Genomic DNA, 24193 nt, shown 5'->3' on the forward strand with positions numbered 1-24193 from the left:
TCTCTCTCTCTCTCTCTCTCTCTCTGTCTGTCTGTCTCCCCCCCCTCTCTGTCTCTCCCTCTCTCTCTCTGTTTGTGTCTCTCTCTCTCTCTCTCTCTCTCTCTCTCTCTCTCTGTCTGTCTGTCTGCCCCCCCCCTCTGTCTGTCCCTCTCTCTCTCTGTATGTGTCTCTCTCTCTCTCTCTCTCTCTCTCTCTCTGTCCCTCTCTCTCTCTGTCCGTCTTTCTCTCTCTCTCTCTCTCTCTCTCTCTCTCTCTCTCTCTGTCCGTCTCTCTCTCTCTCTCTCTCTCTCTCTCTCTCTCTCTCTCTCTCCCTCTCTCTCTCTCTCTGGTCACATAATTAATGCCTGTATTAATAGGCTAGCTAAGAAATCATTAAAAAATCCATTAAAAATAAATGTGTTTTACATAACACTCCGCCCTTAGGGTGTGTGTGTGTGTGTGTGTGTGTGAGTGTGTGTGTGTGTGTGTATGGGAAGGAAGGGTGGAAAAACAGAAGAAAAGATAAAAAGAAAAAGCGGAATCGATTGTCAGCTCTGTGGGTCAGTGAGAAGCAGAGGGATAAAATAAAATAAAATAAAAAATAAAATAAAAAGTTAAATTAAATGTCTGAAATCGAATTAAATAAAAGTAAAAAAATGGTAACTGATTATTTAACAACTCAAAGGAATAATACCAAGCAATGCTAGTTTTCAAAAAAAAAAAAATAAAAGACTCAGTTAGCTTTAAGGAGCTACACACACACCAAAGGTACAGCCGCTACATCGCCTGATGAATATAAAATAATCCAAAGCAACTGAGCGACAGTTCTATTCTAGAAGACGACAACCCTGAAGAAATTTATGAATAAAAATATAATTTTATTAAGAAATGCTACTCAAAAAAAAGGTCGCACACCAGGCTTTTATTATGTAAAGTGATGATAGCGAGCTAACTATCGAGCTAGCTAAGTATATCGACATCTGTGACGAAATCCAGTCAGTGAAATGCTAGCTAGCTAGATATACTGAATAATAACAGTGTTAGCTTGGTAGATATCTAATAGAGAGAAAGAATGAAGCCTGAAGCATCTTTTATGCTAACTCTGAGGTAAATATCATATAATCGTATAATTATTAGCTGGTGGTTTCTGTGGAAACGATATGAGGTGAAATGTAGCATGAGCTCCGCGTCTTTTAAGTCAGAGATACTCAATACCACTTCAGTCTAGCTAGCTATGTGGCTAAGTGTGAAGAGAATCAGCTAGCTAGAAGACTGCGTTTATTCATCAGTTAGCCACTGCTTGGCGTCAGCTTCAGAGAACTGGATCCTCTGTGAATTTCCTGTTAGTGAAATGGAGAAAGAGAAGAAGAAGAAGAAGAAGGAAGCTGCGTGTGCTCTGAGTGAAATTAGCAGCACTAATAGGACTCGCGTCTCTCTCATCTTTCCCGTCTCGCTAAACAAGCTTTTCACATCAGTAGCCTGGACGCCGTCGGCCGTGACGAAAGAAATCAAACACAGGGTCACTCGGGCTGGGAGAGACGGCAACGGCAGAGGAGAGATAAGTAAACACTGAGAGATAAAGAGCAGAGCTCACACACACACACACACACACACACTCACACACACACACACGGTGACTAAACCACACTTTGTCCACAGTGTAAAGTTACACAAGTTTATCATTTAGCTAAGAGTGTTAACGTTAGCTAATCAGAAAAAGTGTTTAGCAACAAAGGCCCCGCCCCTTAAATCCTACCTTATTTAGCTAGCTAGGAGCTAGCTCAAACAAAAAGCTTTTAGCCTCTAGGTTGTTAGCACTGTGCATAAATTAGCAAATTAATTATTTGAACAAATCCCACACATAATGTGAATAGTAATAAATATAGCTAGCTGGTTCTCTTCACGTTACATAGCCAGATAGCATAGCTAGCTAGAGGTGCAGGGTTTTAGTCAATATGAGGAGCTAATGTTTTAATGTGGAAAACTGTCACAGTTAGATCGCTAGCTAGGTAATTATGACGAGGTATTAACTAGATAGCGTTAAGCTGAGTGGTTATGGAGGTAGGGAACTAGCGTGCTATTATTAGTTATTCTTCTCACAATTACTGAGGTGTCTGTTAGCATTGCTACATTAGCATTGTTAAGCTAACATATTACATTTTTCAGTAATAGTATTTTTTGGTAAGACTCTAGGAATCGTTGTTATTGGCTACTGACTTTTTTTTTTAGATTAGCACTTATTTATATTTTTGCATGGCGGCGGTGTAGCAAGCGGGTGTAGCATGAGGTTTCAGAGGTCAAGCTGGCGGAGGTCGAGCATCTCATCGTGTTGATGTTTTATTGTAATAGAACACGATGAACAGTGCTACAGAAGTCGTCAAAAGTTTACACACCCCTGCTAAAAACGCTAACGCGGGTCATGTGACTGAGCTCGGGACCAATCACATTCAGCCTGGCGCTCCGATGTGATTAGCACGCTGCCGTAATGACCAGCTGATGCTCCAGAACTTTCCTGGGTTCTTCTGACTGAAATGCTAAAGCCGTGATCCACAAACATCTTGCACACATCTTTCCACATTTTCTAGAACCTCAGGGACATCACGGAGAACAGGACAATGACCAAACACTCTGATGGACCTGGACACTTCTGAAAGGAAGAGAGGAGAAAAATCATCAAGGCAAGAAGTTATTAAAGCCAAAAACACAGAGAGAGAGAGAGAGACAGATAGAAAGAGAGACAGAGGGAGATAATCAGAGAGAGAGAGACAGATAGAAAGAAAAAGAGAGAGAGAGACAGAGACAGAGAGAGATAATCAGAGAGAGAGACAGACAGACAGGGAGAGAGAGAGTCAGATAGAGAGAGAAAGTGTCAGATAGAGACAGACAGGCAGACAGACAGAGAGAAAGAGACAGAGAGAGCGATAGAGGCAAAGAGAGAGAGACAGACAGAGATTCAAAAGAGAGAGAGAGAGAGAGAGAGAGAGAGAGAGAGAGAGCGAGAACAGTGTTAATCATACTGGCCTTTCCCCAGGCATACTGAGAGACAGGCTATTGCTCAACCGCATATCAATATAACACTGAGGAGAATCCATCACACACACACACACGCACACACACACACACACACACGCACACACACACACACGCACACACACACACACACTGTTCCCTCGTCTGATTTTATCAGCATCATTATTATTCTCTGTAGAAAAAACACATTATGTTTACTGATAAAATAATAAATAGCAAACAAGACCCCTACTGTGTGTGTGTGTGTGTGTGTGTGTGTGTGTGTGTGTGTGTGTGTGTGTGAGTGAGAGAGAGAGGGAGAAAGAGAGAGAATGTCTGGCCAGAAACTGTGCACCACAGGAACGTTTACTGATGAACACACACACACAGACACACACAAGCTGTCCTTTGCTTCAGGTAACAAATCAAAGTGGGGTTTTTAAACAAAATCAGGAAGTGTAACCTGTTAGAGACACACACACACACACACACACAAACACTTAACCTTGTACACACTGTACACACTGAACAACCTCAAACAAACACATACACATCTGTGTTTAAAACAGTGCTCTGTTACATTCCTCCATGTGTGTGTGTGTGTGTGTACCCCTGCCTGAGCAGGCATCTGTCTAACCACAGATGTTTATCTTCTCATGCGTTTTTGTATAAAAGTCAATCACGAGAAACCTCGACTAATCCGCAAAGTACTAAAATAAACCCTTAACTGCTATCAACACACACAAACACACACAGACACACACACAGACACACACACACACATACACACACACAAAGAGACACACACAAACACACACACAAACAGACACAGACACACACACACACAAATACACACACACACAAAGAGACACACACAAACACACACATACACACACACACACACAGACACACACACAAACACACACACATACACACACACAGACACACACACAAACACACACATACACACACACAAAGAGACACACACAAACAGACACAGACACACACAAATACACACACATACACACACACACACACAGACATACACAAACACACACACACAGATGCACACACACACACAGACACACACACCTCTCCTCACTCCATCACTGAATTTTCTTCCACAGCTGTTTCAGAGAGTACTTCCTGTCTAACTGCTGTGTACTTCCTGCTATTCTCCAGTTAGCATTGTTAGCTTTTGTGTCTTGTTTTCTTCTACAGTGACAAATCAAAGCTGTTTCTAATCCCTGCGCATTAGCAAGCTAGCAAAGCAGCTAGCACGCAGGACGACGGCTAATCCTGACAGCTAGAGTGATGGACGGAACAATAATCTCAAAAGCTGAGGTAAAATGTACGAGATTGGCGAGTTATCATCAAACCTGCGCTTCTGTGTGAACACACACGATATGCTAAGTGGCTAGCTTGCGCAGACATCAAAAGAGAGATTTTTAGAGAACGAATTAGCACATTAAATCTGTTCCTGCTGAAATTTCTGTGAGGCGATTCATGCTAGTTTGTTAGCTGGTGCTGTATTTTCATCATTTCTGTGAGAAGTTATCTCTAGTGCTAACGTCTCTGATGTCACGGGAAAATGCTAAACGTTAAAAAACGAAAGGGCTTTCTCAATTGTTTTTTGCTTTAATAGTTAGCATGACGTGTTATTGGGTAGCTAGCTGTCTGTTTATGTAGCATATAATGCTTAAGATCGTGGAAAGAAATCGTTAAAGCAAGCAATAACCATTATTACTGTGTTATAACAATGTTATAAGGTTGTAATAAGGCTGGTTATAACCAGAATCTGCCTGTTTCTGAGGTAAAAATCACATGAATTTCAACCAAGTGCGCTCTAAATGAAATAATAATAAAAATATTGGCACCTCGGCGCCGTAGCCAAAGCAGAGTCGCGGGCGTACATCGCTCTCGTAGCAGCTTCCTGTCAGTGTTGGAGCCTGAGGCTGTCTTCCACTTCATTATCAGTCACGCGGTGGCGGCGTGTCGGGCGACACAGAAGTTTTTGGTGAAATCGTTCGCTGATAAAACCTCCTGGTGAATGAGTATGAAAACGTGTGTGTGTGTGTTTGAGAGAGAATATTAGATTATCGTCTTTTATTTATTCTCTCAGCTTCTTAAAGAACAAATCTGAAATGCGACTGCGTTATTAAAGACGCGTTTCAATAAAACACCAATCGTGGGAGGCCTCAGTCACTCACACACACACACACACACAAACACACACTTCTCGCTATTTATACACGGCTGATCTAGTTTAGCATCAGGCGATTTAACCCCACCTTCATTTTCCACACAACTCCCCCCCCCCCCCGCCTTGAGCTGCCACTGTTTTGTTTTTCTACACGTATTTGTGTGTTTTCGAGAGCGCTAAACTGCTAGCTATAATCTTTCCATGGCTTGTTCTCGACTTCTGCGTCAAAGCAGACGCCACGCATGCCGAAGCTGTCGCGTCGCTTCTGAACGATTATGTTTGACTCGTGAGGAACGATGTTAGCGCCTGGTTTTCGCTCGCACGCTGCCATTTGAAATATGTTTTGCACCATTTTTAAACCGTTAGTAATCGAGAACACTTTTATATATTCGATATTTTTTTTCTGTGTGTGTGTGTGTGTGTGTGTTGATCTGGGGAAGTTTTTGCCCGGCGGCGTGCAGAGTGTTCTGATTATGCAAATGAGGGTGTATTCGAGCACAAGGATTGGTCACATCATCCTCAATTGGCTGTTTCCTGCGAGAGGTCACATGACCTTATAAGCTGGCCAGTCTTATTGAGACACACACACACACACAGTGTGTTGTTGCCCAGAGGCGTGTTTCTGGGAAATGTGTCTAACGCATCTCAGATGGATTCATGGTTCTAATACAGGATGAATCTGAACCAGGCGAGCCGAATAAAGGAAAGCATGCGCATGAGAACGTGTGTGTGTGTGTCAGAGAGAGAGAGAATAAAAGAGAGAGAACGAGAACAAAGTAAAGATTTGCAGTAACTCGGTTGTGTTCCAATCAGAAGAGGCAGCTCCCTACATAGGCAGCATTCTCAGACACTTGTGGAATAAACACAGCTTCTCTCTCAGGCTTCTTCATCACCACCACACCAGAACCTTCCTCACAAAGGGGGCGGAGTCTTCCAGAGGTCACCCTCACACAAACATAAACGTGAGGGTTCTCCAGTTTGTGTCTTCGGGGTGAGGTTCTGTGAAGAACGCTCACATGGGAGGTCAATACAATCATCATCCTAAGCTAAGAACCTTTTGCTAGCGAGCTGCATTATTCAGTACATAACAGCACAGAAAATAGCTACTGCTAACACACACAGTTCATCCTCAGGCTGATGAAACCGCTCGCTAACTAGTGACTCTTAGCTAACTATTGATCTAGTTGACTCCCAGGAAGCAGTAATGAAGCAAGCCACTAAGACTAACCAGATCATAACTAGCTTTTATTCATGTGGAAAAATAATAATAATAATTAGTGACGCATGCATTCTGAGGTAAGTGCTAAGCTAGCAAGCCCGTTTGCTAGCTAAATGCTAATTAGCTAGCTGTGTTAAGTGGTATACAGTGTTCCTGTTGTGTTCTGAGGCATTCTGTTATCCTTCCTGAGGTAAACTAATAAACTAGTGAGTGACAGTGAAGAAAGATGTGCTTTCAGTTCTCTCTCTCTCTCTCTCTCATAGCCGGAGGTTAGCCTCAGGGCTACATAAACGCTTTAATAGGCGCGTCGTTCTCGGCTGCTGTTGGTCTGATCTGTGAGACAGGAATCTGGCATGTCTGTAGGCCTCCACTGTGTATGTGTGTGTGTGTGTGTGTGTGTGTTATAATCTGATGGGATATAATCTGCTAGCCAGTACACTTTACTTATTGGGTGAGTTAAACAAATTAGATTAGGATGGATACACACACACCCACACACCCACACACACACCAAACGTACTGCCTTCCATTGTGAACTATGATTATGAATGAACAGACTGAGAGACAGACAGATGAGAGTGAGACAGAAATAGAGACAGACAGAGAGAAAGACCTAGAGAGACCGGTGATAGAGTGAGTGAGAGAGAGAGAGAGAGAGAGAGAGAGATAAAACAAGAGAGAGAGAGAGAGAGAGAGAGAGATAGAATGAGAGAGAGAGGGAGACTGACAAACAGACAGACAGAGAAAGCAAGAGAGACAGACAGACAGTGAAAGAGAGAGAGAGAGAGAGAGAGAGAGAGAGAGAGAGAGAGAGAGAGAGAATGAAGGCGCGAGAGAGGAAGACAGATATAGAGATTGAAAGAAAGTGAGAGAGAGAGAGTTAGAGAGAGACAGTGAGAGAGGGATAGTTAGAGACAGACAGACAGACAGAGACGGAGGGATGATAAGAGACAGATGGAGTTTAATTGAATTAAATGTCTCTAGTCTGCGTTTTACCAGGATACATTACACGGGAAGAAACCTGTCCAGTGTGGAACTGCTCAACTTTCAGTCACACTAAATACTGATTATATTATACACACACACACACACACACTTACACACACACACACACACACAAACAGGAAAACAACTAATAAAATATACAAAGCCGTGTTAAAAGCCTGTGGTCTACACACTGCATCTGGTGTGTGTGTGTGTGTGTGTGTCTTCTCTTAGCTATAGTACTTATCCAGATGCTAGCTAGCATGTTCACTCTTCTTGAGAAATGATATAAAAACTCATAAAAGCTCCAGCGGCAGATCAGATCCGACTTCCTGTCTGATATTTCTGAGCAGATTCCTGTTTTTTCTCTCTCCTGGTTTCCTGTCTTCTTCACTCCAACCAAACAACTCTCTCTCTCTCTCTCTCTCTCTCTCTCTCTCTCTCTCTCTCTGCGATGGCGTGAGATGTCTGGCCTCATCTCCAGACGTCGGTGCTGTGCGACTCTGGGAATCTTCTTGGAATCATTTCCGGGGATCTGCGTTCAGAAGGAAGGGATTTCGCCACTAAATGAAAGCCTTATCCGTTCAATATGGCAACCCGAATATTACTGTGTCTACTCTTTCATTTAAACTCTTTGTTTTTTTCCCATCCCCTGCCTTCTATCTTCTTGTTCTTCTTTATTTGTTCTCAGAGCTTCTGTCAGACGGTCAGCGATCCCAGTGCTCCATGTCCGGACGTGTATTTTTGGGATGGCAGGTTGTACATGTTAGATATATACTCTATTGCCAAAAGTTTTGGGACACCCCTCCAGATCATTGAGTTCAGGTGTTGTGTTTCAGGGGTTGGGCTCGGCCCCTTAGTTCCAGTGAAAGGAACTCTTAATGCTTCAGCTTCATACCAAGACATTTTGGACAATTTCATGCTCTTTGTGGGAACAGTTTGGGGATGACCCCTTCCTGTTCCAACATGACTGCACACCAGTGACCAAAGCAAGGTCCATAAAGACATGGATAAGCCAGTTTGGTGTGGAGGAACTTGACTGAGTCCAGAACACTTTTGGGATGAATTAGAGAGGAGACTGTGAGCCAGACCTTCTCATCATCACAACATCAGTGCCTGACCTCACAAATGTACTTCTTCTAGAGGAACGGTCAAAAATTCCCATAAACACACTCTTACACTCCTTCCCAGAAGAGTTGAAGCAGTTCTAGCTGTTAAGGGGCAGGACAACTCCATATTACATTCATGTGCATGGAAAGGCAGGCGTCCCAAAACTTTTGGCCTGACTCACAGTCTCCGCTCTAATTCATCCCAAAGGTGTTCTATGGGGTTGAGGTCAGGACTCTGTGCAGGCCAGTCAAGTTCCTTCACACCAAACTCACTCATCCATGTCTTTATAGACCTTGCTTTGGTCAGTGGTGTGCAGTCATGTTGACATTCAGAACTTATACAAAAAAAATGCTTCAACACCTTCTGGCCAATCAGAACGCAGGATTCCACCGAGGTCACAGTCTCTGCATATTTTGCCCCACCCACCTGGAAGAAATGTAACAAATCTACAGCTAATGTTATTTGTTAGCTACAGGGTGAACCAGGGTTTGTTGTTCTGATTGTGTGTGTGTGTGTGTGTGTGCTGTCATGCACACACAGATTTGTTTGTGTGTCTTTGTGACGCATGACTGAATAAGTTATTAAGATCGTTGCGCTGATTGTGTGACGCCTTTGGGGCTGTGTGACTTTAACATCCAATCCAATCAAAGCAAGCAGGTACACACACACACACGCACGCACACACACACGCACACACACACACACACACACACACAAATACACATACTTGTGTTTGCAAATGAGCAATTAGATTTAGGTGGTAACGATCATTTTGTTTAATTCATCTCCCTTCATGCAACACCTGGGCGACAGAGAGATAGATGGAGAGAGAGGGGGAGAGAGAGAGAGAGAGAGAGAGAGAGAGAGAGAGATGGATGGCTTATAATACTCTCTTTAGCCGCAGGAATGTGAGTGACAGTGACAGTGAATGAAGGAACTGAGGCGAAGGTTTAATAAAAACCTAATATACTTACCACACACACACACACAGTCACTCAATCAATCATTCACCTCTATAGCTCCATAACACTGGGACAACTGGGAAAACACCACTTTATTCTTATTCAGTCAAATCAAATCTCTCTCGTTACACACACACACACACACGACGCAGTAGCAGCTGCCTAAAACATTTTAATGCTTGAATTTGGAGTTATAGCTATAAATACACACACATGTTCCACTCTAAACAACATGCTGTAATCAGATCTGAATAACAAGACACACACACACACACACACACACACACACACTGCAGCAGCGTGGGACATCAGACAGAATACGTGTCTTTGATCATTGTGAAATAGCAGGAAGAAACGGTTGCTGTGAAGAAAACCTTCAGAATGTAAATTAATTTACTGTATCTCTCTCTCTCTCACACACACACACACACACACACAGAGGAGTCAGACGCAATCCTCAAGGCATTCTTGCACCAAATTACACCCACATACAGTACAGATACACTCTTCCCGCATCTCCACCTTACTTTTTCTCTTGCTTTCACTCCTTCATCTTCCTCAGCCAACCTCCTCCTCATCTTCATCACTCAGCTCTTCCTCACACCATAATCATCACGTCTGTCATGATGTCTGCTCAATTCCTCTAAAATTCACATTTATCCCTCATTATGAGAATATGAAAAAAATCTTTCTGTCTTCTTGTTGCATGGCCATGCCTAATTCAGAGGCCACGCCTCCTACCTGGCAGCAACAGAAGCCACACCTCCTTTCTCTGTTACTACAACTGACAGTTACAGAAGCCACGCCTCCGTTTTCTATTACTAGAACTGACAGCAATTAAGCCACGCCTCCTTTCTCTGTTACTAGAACTGACTGCTACAGAAGCCACACCTCCTTTCTCTGTTACAAGTACTAACATCTACAGAAGCCACACCTCCTTTCTCCATTACTAGAACTGACAGCTACAGAAGCCACACCTCCTTTCTCTGTTACAAGTACTAACATCTACAGAAGCCACACCTCCTTTCTCCGTTACTAGAATTGACAGCTGCAGAAGCCACACCTCCTTTCTCTGTTACAAGAGCTAACATCTTTATCTGTTACAAAAACTGACAGCTACGGAAGCAATGCTTCCTTCAACTACAGAAGCCACGCCTCCTTTCTCAGTTACTAGAACTGACAGCTAGAGAAACCACACCTCCTTTCTCTGTTACAAGTACTAACATCTACAGAAGCCACAGCTCCTTTCTCCATTACTAGAACTGACAACTACAGAAGCCACACCTCCTTTCTCCGTTACTAGAATTGACAGCTGCAGAAGCCACACCTCCTTTCTCTGTTACAAGAACTAACATCTTTATCTGTTACAAAAACTGACAGCTACGGAAGCAATGCTTCCTTCAACTACAGAAGCCACGCCTCCGTTTTCTGTTACTAGAACTGACAACTACAGTTGCCACGCCTCCTTTCTCTGTTTTTATACCTGACAGCTAAAGAAGCCACGCCTCCTTTCACTTTTACTAGAACTGACAGCTACAGAAGCCACGCCCCCTTTCTCTGTTACTAGAACTGACATCTACAGAAGCCACGCCTCCTTTCCCTCTTACTAGAACTGACAGCTACAGAAGCCACACCTCCTTTCCCTCTTACTAGAACTGACAGCTACAGAAGCCATGTCTCTTTTGTTCTTCACTGTGACTGACAGCCAGCGACACAGGCCACTCCTACTTCACTGTGATTGACAGGCAGAGAGGCCATGCCCCCTCCCCTGAGCCTACATTATACAGTAGATTTACACACGTGTTGGTGTGTGTGTTCTGTCAGTGGCCTCAGGTGTAAAATGTTAGTGCTCTTTTCTGCCCGTGTTTGAACAGGGTGATAAATCTCCTGCTGCCTCCATGCCCTTTCAATCACATCATCATAAACGCCACGTCTTCCGCGGTTACTGCCCCGTCTCCCACGGCGACTGCCTGCCGTCTCTCACATGGGGGAAAAGACCCGGCGCTTAATCTGCTTCCAGGTTGAGGGGTCGAGCCATGAATTTTCCTGAATCCGGCAGCTCTGACGGGCACGAGGGAAAACTCAGGGAATGCCGTGCGGCTGGGAAAAGGGCAACTGCTCCATCCTGATAGGTCAATGACATCACTCGTCCCATCATCCCTCCATTTCTGCCCTGTGTCACCCCTCCCTAACCCCCCCCCCACACACACACACACTCATTTTCTCTCTTTTTCTGTTTCTTCATTCCTCAGGTTGGCCAATTAAACGGCACCACCGGGGCAGGAGCTCGTTCAGGGTGAATTATGGGATGTTGAGCAGCTGCCCGGGTCGGTTGTCGAGGTGACTGATCACAGGGCAGCGGAACTGGTGGGTAATTGATTGGCAGTGGGTTGGCAAGAATAGTTATTCTCAGAGAGAGAGAAGAGAGAGAGAGAGAGAGAGAGAGAGAGAGGGAGGATGTGGCCGCCATATTAGATTCTTCAATTGGGGCCGTCGCCTTGCCGATCTCCAGCCCCACCGGTGATGTCCAAATCTGGTTATAGAGGATATTAAACATGGCCAATAACACACACACACACACACACACACACAAAGGCTTATAGGGCCCCAGTGGTGATGTCCAAAATGTCCAAACCTGGTTACAAGAGATATTAAACACACCCATTAACTCTCTCTCTCTCTCTCTCACACACACACACAGAAACACACACACACACACTCTGCAGCAGTGGCGTGTACACACCTGCTTACAGGCTTTGCGATATTAAACACGCCCATCAGCACCTTATTGCCCACTGCTGGGATTTGTCATTGTGTCTTGTTATCCCATTAACGACAGAGCCTAATGCAAGCGCTGGCCTTAGGCCTCTCTCTCTCTCTCTCTCTCACACACACACACACACACGAAAGCTTTCTCACAAACACACAAACATTTTCCTACGAAACTCATCATGCATCATAACACGCGTGGCTTCTACAGAAATACGTCTTCCACTTAAAATGGAAACTGGCAAAATTCAACCACCTTCGTTAGAAGTTTGAAGCTAATTGTTTTCCTGGTGAACTTTTAGCGTTCACGGTGCGAGGAATACTCGTGCTCTGTGATGGCCGTGAATCACTTCCCAGAGAATCCCAAAAACTCCAACTTCAGAGAACAGAGAGCTGATTTTTCTAAAGATCAACCGTATCTGATTTACTTTAATAAGGAGTAATAAAGACGGCATCCAAGTAGTACACACTACATCAACACCATCAAGGACTCTTTCTTAAACATCTAGCTGATTTTATTGTAATAAAGTGAATCCTCCGTGAAGTGATATCTGCTTTTCACAAGAAAATCGAATCATCTGGAGCACAATGTTACTCCATGTGAGTGGGAAACTGTTAGATGAACTCCACCCTTGCTCCTTTTCCTTCTTTTCTACTCGACACGGTTGGGAGAAACATTGGGAGTCTAAAACTTTTTTGTCTTTGTTCTATCCTGTAACTCTTATGGAATGAATTCTACCAACTTGGCAACCCTGCTATCAAGATTCATTTCAGCCAAATTGCCAAAGAACTTGCTGGTGGGGGTGGGGGGTGGGGTGCCAATACTTTTGTTCAGCATAAGACTTGAGATTAAAATTTCTACCATGAAACAATTCAACACGTCAGGCAACAAAAGAAATCGAGACGAAATCTTAAACAAAAATAAAAACAAGCAGAAGGTACAGGAAACAGGAAGTGTTCTATTCCTAAATAACACAAGATAATTATCAGGATTGAAATAGGACAGAGCGCTGAAACGGGTTCGATTTTTCTTCTTGCTGTTTGTTTGGAAACACTTTGGAAAGTACCCGAGTTAGCGCTAACTGTTGCTGGAAAACATGGCAAGCACAAATGAGTCGATTATGAGTGATTATTTTTAAGAGAGAGGAGTAATCATTTTACACTTGGCTTCTCTGAAAATAACCATAATGGATGTGCAGGAACATTAAGTAGCGTTTTGCCGTCCCTCCTAGCGTCAGCCTCTTAGGGTTTCGGTGGGAATATTAGCTTGGCAATGAGGCGCTGCGCTAATGCTACGCTAACTTTCGCTAACGCTCCTGACTCCTCAGCAGTAGAGAACAGTTAGAGCGAGTGGAACAGTTAGGGTCGTGGTAACGAGCGATGAAGAAGACGGCGACGGCGGAGGAGACAACGAAGACGACGGCAGCTCCCCTCCTCCACTGTCCTTCAGGAAAGTTCTCTCACTCTCTGTCACACCCCACAGGTTAGCGCTTAGCGGTTAGCGCTGATGAGAAGCTGGAAATGGGCCTTTAATGACTTAATGAAACTCCACTCACGATGAAGGTCATTATCGCTAAACACGGCCATAGGCCTCCTACCCAATTACACACTCACACACACTCACACACTATTCATACACACACACACACACACACACACACACTGTCTTCTCACTAAACTATGCACATACACACAAACCTGTGCACAAAAACACCAACGCTAACACACTAACACATGAAATAAAGATGTTTTTGTGAATATTTAAAGAAAATTTAAAAACCTGTTATGAAGCAGTAAAGAAAGTGGTTCACATCGCCATAGCAACCATTTGTGCCGCATTAAAGTGATGTGTGTGAGTGCCGGACTCTGATTGGACAGAAGGTGTTGATTCTCTAACAGCAGCTCTGACCGTAGCGTAGCTTTATGATAATCCATGTGTTCTGAAGGTTATGGTTTCTATGGAAACGGCTGATGATGAACAGATCTATGAACGTGTGAAGTCACTGGTATGGAGGTGGACTTTGTGTTTAACATGATGGAAGGAGTCTCCAGTGTCAGTGCTGCATAGAGCTAAAGAACTTTAGGACAGTGCATGTTTATGTGTGAATTTAAGTGTGTGTGTGTGTGTGTGTAATGTTGTGTATATGCAGTACCTAGTATGGGTGAGTGTGTGTGTGTGTGTGTCTTTATCCTGGTCTGAGTGTATGTGTTTGAGTCTTTTTATCTGTGTATGAGTGTGTGTGTGTGTGTGTGCGTGTATATGTTTAAATCGTTGTATCCGTGTTTGCTTGTATGCATGTGTGCGTTTGTATAATGAACTCTAAATGGGTGTGTATCCTTGTTTGTATATGTATCTGTGTGTGTGTGTGCATGCATGTGTGTGTTTGTGTGTATAATGAAATTTGAATAGGAAGTGGCCGACACAATAAATCTAAGCCATGTGTGTCCATTTCCTGTTGTTCTCTCACAGGACACTGCTGACCCCATGCGGCTTCAACACACACCCAAACACACACACACACACACACACACACTATGATCCTGCTCTTATCTAACTTCTTTGAATTCTTTTTGCACCCAGCTATATATAAATATAAACTACACACCTGTCCTAGTTTCAGGTTTAGTTGTTTATAAAATTCATATTTTTCTTATTTTTAAACGTACTTTGTTTTTTTTTAACTTTTTTCTTTTAACTCTAACAGTAACTCTGATCTGTGCAGGACAGCAGGACACCAGCTCTGGTTTAGGTAATGATGAGTGACACAACACAAAAAGAGAAAATGTTTTGCAGCTCATTTAGGCAGTAATGAGACAGTAATGAGAAAATGGACACACACACACACACACACACACACACACACAGCTTCATGCCCAAGCAATATCACTAGAAGTCTTAACATTGCTGTAGCTTTCATGAAGACTTGCTGTGAGTGTGTGTGTGTGTGTGAGGAAGAGAAAGAAACAGAGTCAGAGACAGACTGAGAGACTCTGTGTGTGTGTGTGTGTGTGTGTATGTGTGTGTGTGTGTGTGTGTGCACGCGTGTGTGTGTAATCGGACTCTTATTGCTTCTTTTGCGGTCTAATGTTCTCTGACAGAGTGCAGTTAGAGTATCACAGTCATCGCCCCTGGCTAGCCAACACACAGACTGCCTCCAGGCTATGGCTCAGGGCCGTGTGTGTGTGTGTGTGTGTGTGTGTGTGTTATTCTGTCATGGCTTTAAATATGGCAGTCAGATCATATTCAAATCCAACACACACACCATAACCTGAGGTTAATCTCATAACCTTTGTAACACTAACCTAACTCTAACTTTTACCTCAGTAACATTAACATTTCCCTCAGTAACAATAACATTTACCTCAGAAATGCTAACCTTTACCTCAGTAACATTAACATTTCCCTCAGTAACAATAACCTTTACCTCAGTAACATTAACATTTACCTCAGAAATGCTAACTTTTACCTCAGTAACATTAACATTTCCCTCAGTAACAATAACCTTTACCTCAGTAACATTAACATTTCCCTCAGTAACAATAACCTTTACCTCAGTAACATTAACATTTCCCTCAGTAACATTAACATTTCCCTCAGTAACAATAACCTTTACCTCAGTAACATTAACATTTCCCTCAGTAACAATAACATTTACCTCAGAAATGCTAACCTTTACCTCAGTAACATTAACATTTTCCTCAGTAACAATAACATTTACCTCAGAAATGCTAACCTTTACCTCAGTAACATTAACATTTCCCTCAGTAACAATAACCTTTACCTCAGTAACATTAACATTTACCTCAGAAATGCTAACTTTTACCTCAGTAACATTAACATTTCCCTCAGTAACAATAACCTTTACCTCAGTAACATTAACATTTCCCTCAGTAACAATAACATTTACCTCAGAAATGCTAACCTTTACCTCAGTAACATTAACATTTCCCTCAGTAACATTAACATTTCCCTCAGTAACAATAACCTTTACCTCAGTAACATTAACATTTCCCTCAGTAACAATAACATTTAACTCAGAAATGCTAACCTTTACCTCAGTAACATTAACATTTTCCTCAGTAACAATAACATTTACCTCAGAAATGCTAACCTTTACCTCAGTAACATTAACATTTCCCTCAGTAACAATAACCTTTACATCAGTAACATTAACATTTCCCTCAGTAACAATAACCTTTACCTCAGTAACATTAACATTTCCCTCAGTAACAATAACCTTTACCTCAGTAACATTAACATTTCCCTCAGTAACAATAACATTTACCTCAGAAATGCTAACCTTTACCTCAGTAACATTAACATTTCCCTCAGTAACAATAACATTTAACTCAGAAATGCTAACCTTTACCTCAGTAACATTAACATTTTCCTCAGTAACAATAACATTTACCTCAGAAATGCTAACCTTTACCTCAGTAACATTAACATTTCCCTCAGTAACAATAACCTTTACATCAGTAACATTAACATTTCCCTCAGTAACAATAACCTTTACCTCAGTAACATTAACATTTCCCTCAGTAACAATAACCTTTACATCAGTAACATTAACATTTCCCTCAGTAACAATAACCTTTACCTCAGTAACATTAACATTTCCCTCAGTAACAATAACCTTTACCTCAGTAACATTAACATTTCCCTCAGTAACAATAACCTTTACCTCAGTAACATTAACATTTCCCTCAGTAACAATAACCTTTACCTCAGTAACATTAACATTTCCCTCAGTAACATTAACTTTTACCTCAGAAACGCTAACTTTTACCTCAGAAACACTAACTTTTACTTCAGTAGCATTAACTTGTACCTCAGAAACACTAACCTTTAGCTCAGAAACACTAACTTTTACCTCAGAAACAGTAATGTTTACCTCAGAAACACTAACTTTTACCTCAGTAATGTGAACTTTTACTCCAGAAACACTAACTTTTATTTCAGTAACATTAACTTGTACCTCAGAAACAATAACTTTTACCTCAGAAACACTAACTTGTACCTCAGAAACATTAACATTTCCCTCAGTAACATTAACTTTTACCTCAGAAACGCTAACTTTTACCTCAGAAACACTAACTTTTACTTCAGTAGCAGTAACTTGTACCTCAGAAACACTAACCTTTAGCTCAGAAACAGTAATGTTTACCTCAGAAACACTAACTTTTACCTCAGTAACGTGAACTTTTACTCCAGAAACACTAACTTTTATTTCAGTAACATTAACTTGTACCTCAGAAACAATAACTTTTACCTCAGAAACACTAACTTGTACCTCAGAAACATTAACATTTCCCTCAGTAACAATATATTTTACCTCAGAAACACTAACGTTTACCTCAGAAACACTAACTTTTACTTCAGTAACATTAAATTGTACCTCAAAAACACTAACTTTTAGCTCAGTAACATTAACTTTTACCTCAGAAACAGTAATGTTTATCTCAGAAACACTAATGTTTATCTCAGTAATGTGAACTTTTACCTCAGAAACACTAACACTTACCTCAGAAACAAACTTTTACACACACATACCAAAAGATCAGGTAAGTTGAAAATGTTGGTTGATTATGTTGCTTTTTGTTACTTTTTTATTTAATAATTAAAAAATCTGACTCCCTCTCTCTCTCTCTCACACACACACACACACACTTCAGAATTCACTTTTACTGATTTTATTTGTTTGTTTTTTGTTTGTTTTTTTTGTTTTTTTTACTTATGTGCATGAGTAACTCAAATGCTTAACAGCAGCCCAAGCTCTTCTTTTATTCTCCAACTAATGAGCTAATGACCTACTGGACTCAAAAAAGTGTGTGCGTTTGTGTGTGTGTGTGCCATGTTTTTTTCTTATTATAAATATAGTATTTTGCAGCAGTTCTCTTTGAAAAAAAAAGTATAAACAAAAGAGTCTTTCACTTTCTCTCTTTTACACACACACACACACACACACACAGCAGGAGAGAGGATGGGGTCTTTTTGGCAGTCAATGACAGATGACGCAGATCATTTGGTTAAGCACCGAATCCCAGCAGGGCTGCAGCTCAGAGAGATTATTCAATTATGAATAAGTGGAATTATGATGAGTGTATGATATTGTGATGAGACACTGCACTAATGTTTGGCCATGCATGAATATCTGCCTTCCAGGCCTGAGCTTCAGCTACGACACCAGCGTGAGCAAACTTACTGCCAATAAAACAATAAAAACCGACTTACTCCCAGTGACATGTAGTGACGAAAAACACAACAAACATTTCCACAGAGTTTATCCATGCTCCATCTTTACAGCTTGAATTATTTTGAATATTAAATGCACTAATATAATATTTATCAGATTAGATAAATTCTTTTTTAATTAATATAATTATTTTTTTCTTTTTTTTTTGGAAGATTTTTTTTTACAATTTTTTTATAAATTAATGAATGAATAAATTAATTTTTACTTCATTTTTGAAGATTAATTTTTTCTTTTATTTTAAAACCCTCTCAGATGACCGGATTTCGACTTGTTTATAATGAATGTTGATATAAAAATGTTTTTTATTCCATAAGCAAGGTTTTCTGCATGTTGGTTCTTACAGAAAATTCCATTACGCTACAGTATGTTCGCTGAGATTCGGGCTAAAATTAAAATTCGCAGAGTATGTTCGCAGAGATTCGGGCTAAAATTAAAATTAAAAACTCCTAGCCACGCCTTCTCACACCACAACGTTCAGAAAATTCCAGTTCTTCACTATTGAACTTTTCCATATATTCTATGGCAACAGGTCATGACCTTAAAGAGATAGACAGCAGTTTATTAAAAACACAAGCTGAAAGAAAGCCTCCAGCGTAAACGCAAGGTGATCAATTGCTAGCTAGTTAGATAGCTAATTTTTTTGTTTGTTTTTGTTACAGCTAGCTATTTTTTACTACTGTAAAAAATTGTCTACTGTATCATATGAGCAGAAAGTGATCAACTATTTAGCTAGCTATACTATATGATTTGATGTACACTATATTGCCAAAAGTTTTGGGACATCTGCCTTTCCATGCACATGAATGTAATATGGAGTTGTCCCACCCCTTCACAGCTATAACAGCTTTAACTCTTCTGGGAAGGCTTTCCACAAGGTTTAGGAGTGTGTTTGGGGGAATTTTTGACCGTTCCTCTAGAAGAAGTGCATTTGTGAGGTCAGGCACTGATGTTGTGATGATGAGAAGGTCTGGCTCACAGTCTCCTCTCTAATTCATCACAAAGGTGTTCTGGACTCAGTCCAGTTCCTCCACACCAAACTCACTCATCCATGTCTTTATGGACGTTGCTTTGGTCACTGGTGTGCAGTCATGTTGGAACAGGAAGGGGTCATCCCCAAACTGTTCCCATAAAGAGCATGAAATTGCCCAAAATGTCTTGGTACGAAGCTGAAGCATTAAGAGTTCCTTTCACTGGAACTAAGGAACCAACCCCTGAAAAACAACACCTGAACTCAATGATCTGGAGGGGTGTCCCAATACTTTTGGCAATATCGTGTATATTGCATTCCTAGCAGAAGGTTTCCCAAACCTGACTCTATAGAAATTAAACTACGAAACATGGGGAAAAAAGTCCAAGCTGGAAATTTTCAAATGGAAGTGTTTAATTTCTGTTGTCCTAACAGGCTTGCTAGCACTGTAGCTACCATAGCTGTGTAGATACTCACCCCTGATATTAATCCCCGTAAAGGTCCTGTGAACAAACACTTAGTGGTTTAGAGTTCTGTGAATAGACGGAGCTAAATACGGAGCAGACGCAAAATATACAGACATATGGAGGCACAGACAGACAAAACACACACACACACACGTGTCTGCTTAGAGGCAGCTGGGCTATAACTGGGCTAAGCGTGAAATCTTTTACTCCCACAATACAATGGGGCAGTTGTGTGGTGCATGCTGGGAGGTGGTCTCCATGACAATAGGCTGTGAGTGGCAGCAGCTGCACGTGGTCGAGTCTGACTTTTAAACACACACAAAAACACACACACATACACACTACACCACGGGGTGTCTAAGCAGCTGCTGCTAAACTCTGTGTGTGTGTGTGTGTGTGTGTGTGTGTGCCAGAGGGCCCTAAACACAAATAAAGAGAGAGCTAATCTATAATCAATAATCAGCTATTATCAGCTAACGTTAGCTCTGTTTTGTGGCAGGTGTGTGTGTGTGTGTGTGTGTGTGTGTGGGTTTCAGACTCATATACTAGCAAAAGCTTCAGGCTGATGCTAATAATATTACCCGAATTTTCATATCCAGCATGCCACCACTAACTCAGCTACGAGTGCTAATTTAAACTCCTGTTAATGTCGTGTAGTTGAGTTTACATTGATCTTAATACACATCACAATTAAAAAAAAAAAAAAAAAGTCAAAGGGCAAAGGTCATCTATTGGTAGTGTCTGGGTTAGCATGTTAGCTTGCTCCAGGCGCTGGGGATGCCCTTTCACATTAGGACATTAATTAAAGCATTATTTAGTGTGAATGACTGAAGCAGTTTTATTTGTCTCAGCCACTCGGGTAAAGACGCTAAATCACATGGCTACACACACACACACACACACGATTAGCATGTTCCACGGTCACATGGTTTCCTATTTGAAGAGATGTAGTCAGTACCGCACACTAGAAAGCAAATAGTGTTAACTGGGGAAATAGTAAGTAACAGTGTGAGAGTTAGTAGCTGGAGTAAATACTAATAACTTAAATACTAGTAGTAAATAGTTACAAGTTAGTAGTAACGCAATGTAGATGGAAGAGGTATTTAGTAGTAACAAGGTGTAAATAGCAGTAAGAAGAGTTAGCAAGTTGTAAGTTGTAATAATTAGTAAGCAGGAAATAGTAACAATTTGTTTGTAGTAAACAATAACGAGTTGTTTGTAGGAGTAAATAGTAACAAGTTGTTTGTAGTAAACGTTTGTAGTAGTAAATAGTAACAAGTTGTTTGTAGTAACTAGTAACAAGTTGTTTGTAGTAAATAGTAACAAGTTGTTTGCAGTAAACAATAACAATTTGTTTGTAGTAGTAAATAGTAACAAGTTGTTTGTAGTAAATGTTTGTAGTAGTAAACAGTAACAAGTTGTTTGTAGTAAACAGTAATAAGTTGTTTGTAGTAAATGTTTGTAGTAGTAAACAGTAACAAGTTGTTTGTAGTAAATATTTGTAGTAGTAAATAGTAACAAGTTGTTTGTAGTAAATGTTTGTAGTAGTAAATAGTAACAAGTTGTTTGTAGTAAATGTTGTAGTAGTAAACAGTAACAAGTTGTTTGTAGTAAACAGTAACAAGTTGTTTGCAGTAAATGTTTGTAGTAGTAAACAGTAACAAGTTGTTTGTAGTAGTAAATAGTAACAAGTTGTTTGTAGTAAATGTTTGTAGCAGTAAACAGTAACAAGTTGTTTGTAGTAAACAGTAACAAGTTGTTTGTAGTAAATGTTTGTAGTAGTAAACAGTAACAAGTTGTTTGTAGTAGTAAATAGTAACAAGTTGTTTGTAGTAACTAGTAACAAGTTGTTTGTAGTAGTAAATAGTAACAAGTTGTTTGTAGTAAATGTTTGTAGTAGTAAACAGTAACAAGTTGTTTGTAGTAAACAGTAATAAGTTGTTTGTAGTAAATGTTTGTAGTAGTAAACAGTAACAAGTTGTTTGTAGTAAATGTTTGTAGTAGTAAATAGTAACAAGTTGTTTGTAGTAGTAAATAGTAACAAGTTGTTTGTAGTAGTAAATAGTAACAAGTTGTTTGTAGTAAATGTTTGTAGCAGTAAACAGTAACAAGTTGTTTGTAGTAAACAGTAACAAGTTGTTTGTAGTAAATGTTTGTAGTAGTAAACAGAAACAAGTTGTTTGTAGTAGTAAATAGTAACAAGTTGTTTGTAGTAACTAGTAACAAGTTGTTTGTAGTAGTAAATAGTAACAAGTTGTTTGTAGTAAATGTTTGTAGTAGTAAACAGTAACAAGTTGTTTGTAGTAAACAGTAATAAGTTGTTTGTAGTAGTAAATAGTAACAAGTTGTTTGTAGTAAACAGTAACAAGTTGTTTGTAGTAAACAGTAACAAGTTGTTTGTAGTAAATGTTTGTAGTAGTAAACAGTAACAAGTTGTTTGTAGTAGTAAATAGTAACAAGTTGTTTGTAGTAACTAGTAACAAGTTGTTTGTAGTAGTAAATAGTAACAAGTTGTTTGTAGTAAATGTTTGTAGTAGTAAACAGTAACAAGTTGTTTGTAGTAAACAGTAATAAGTTGTTTGTAGTAGTAACTAGTAACAAGTTGTTTGTAGTAGTAAATAGTAACAAGTTGTTTGTAGTAGTAAACAGTAACAAGTTGTTTGTAGTAAACAGTAATAAGTTGTTTGTAGTAGTAAATAGTAACAAGTTGTTTGTAGTAGTAAACAGTAACAAGTTGTTTGTAGTAAACAGTAACAAGTTGTTTGTAGTAAATGTTTGTAGTAGTAAACAGTAACAAGTTGTTTGTAGTAGTAAATAGTAACAAGTTGTTTGTAGTAAATGTTTGTAGCAGTAAACAGTAACAAGTTGTTTGTAGTAAACAGTAACAAGTTGTTTGTAGTAAATGTTTGTAGTAGTAAACAGTAACAAGTTGTTTGTAGTAGTAAATAGTAACAAGTTGTTTGTAGTAACTAGTAACAAGTTGTTTGTAGTAGTAAATAGTAACAAGTTGTTTGTAGTAAATGTTTGTAGTAGTAAACAGTAACAAGTTGTTTGTAGTAAACAGTAATAAGTTGTTTGTAGTAAATGTTTGTAGTAGTAAACAGTAACAAGTTGTTTGTAGTAAATGTTTGTAGTAGTAAATAGTAACAAGTTGTTTGTAGTAGTAAATAGTAACAAGTTGTTTGTAGTAGTAAATAGTAACAAGTTGTTTGTAGTAAATGTTTGTAGCAGTAAACAGTAACAAGTTGTTTGTAGTAAACAGTAACAAGTTGTTTGTAGTAAATGTTTGTAGTAGTAAACAGAAACAAGTTGTTTGTAGTAGTAAATAGTAACAAGTTGTTTGTAGTAACTAGTAACAAGTTGTTTGTAGTAGTAAATAGTAACAAGTTGTTTGTAGTAAATGTTTGTAGTAGTAAACAGTAACAAGTTGTTTGTAGTAAACAGTAATAAGTTGTTTGTAGTAGTAAATAGTAACAAGTTGTTTGTAGTAAACAGTAACAAGTTGTTTGTAGTAAACAGTAACAAGTTGTTTGTAGTAAATGTTTGTAGTAGTAAACAGTAACAAGTTGTTTGTAGTAGTAAATAGTAACAAGTTGTTTGTAGTAACTAGTAACAAGTTGTTTGTAGTAGTAAATAGTAACAAGTTGTTTGTAGTAAATGTTTGTAGTAGTAAACAGTAACAAGTTGTTTGTAGTAAACAGTAATAAGTTGTTTGTAGTAGTAACTAGTAACAAGTTGTTTGTAGTAGTAAATAGTAACAAGTTGTTTGTAGTAGTAAACAGTAACAAGTTGTTTGTAGTAAACAGTAATAAGTTGTTTGTAGTAGTAAATAGTAACAAGTTGTTTGTAGTAGTAAACAGTAACAAGTTGTTTGTAGTAAACAGTAACAAGTTGTTTGTAGTAGTAAATAGTAACAAGTTGTTTGTAGTAAATGTTTGTAGTAGTAAATGTTTGTAGTAGTAAACAGTAACAAGTTGTTTGTAGTAAACAGTAATAAGTTGTTTGTAGTAAATGTTTGTAGTAGTAAATAGTAACAAGTTGTTTGTAGTAAATGTTTGTAGTAGTAAACAGTAACAAGTTGTTTGTAGTAAACAGTAACAAGTTGTTTGTAGTAAATGTTTGTAGTAGTAAACAGTAACAAGTTGTTTGTAGTAACTAGTAACAAGTTGTTTGTAGTAGTAAATAGTAACAAGTTGTTTGTAGTAAATGTTTGTAGTAGTAAACAGTAACAAGTTGTTTGTAGTAAACAGTAACAAGTTGTTTGTAG

The sequence above is a fragment of the Hemibagrus wyckioides genome, linkage group LG06 (genome assembly GCF_019097595.1).
Source record: "Hemibagrus wyckioides isolate EC202008001 linkage group LG06, SWU_Hwy_1.0, whole genome shotgun sequence".
NCBI classification, from domain to species: Eukaryota; Metazoa; Chordata; class Actinopteri; order Siluriformes; family Bagridae; genus Hemibagrus; species Hemibagrus wyckioides.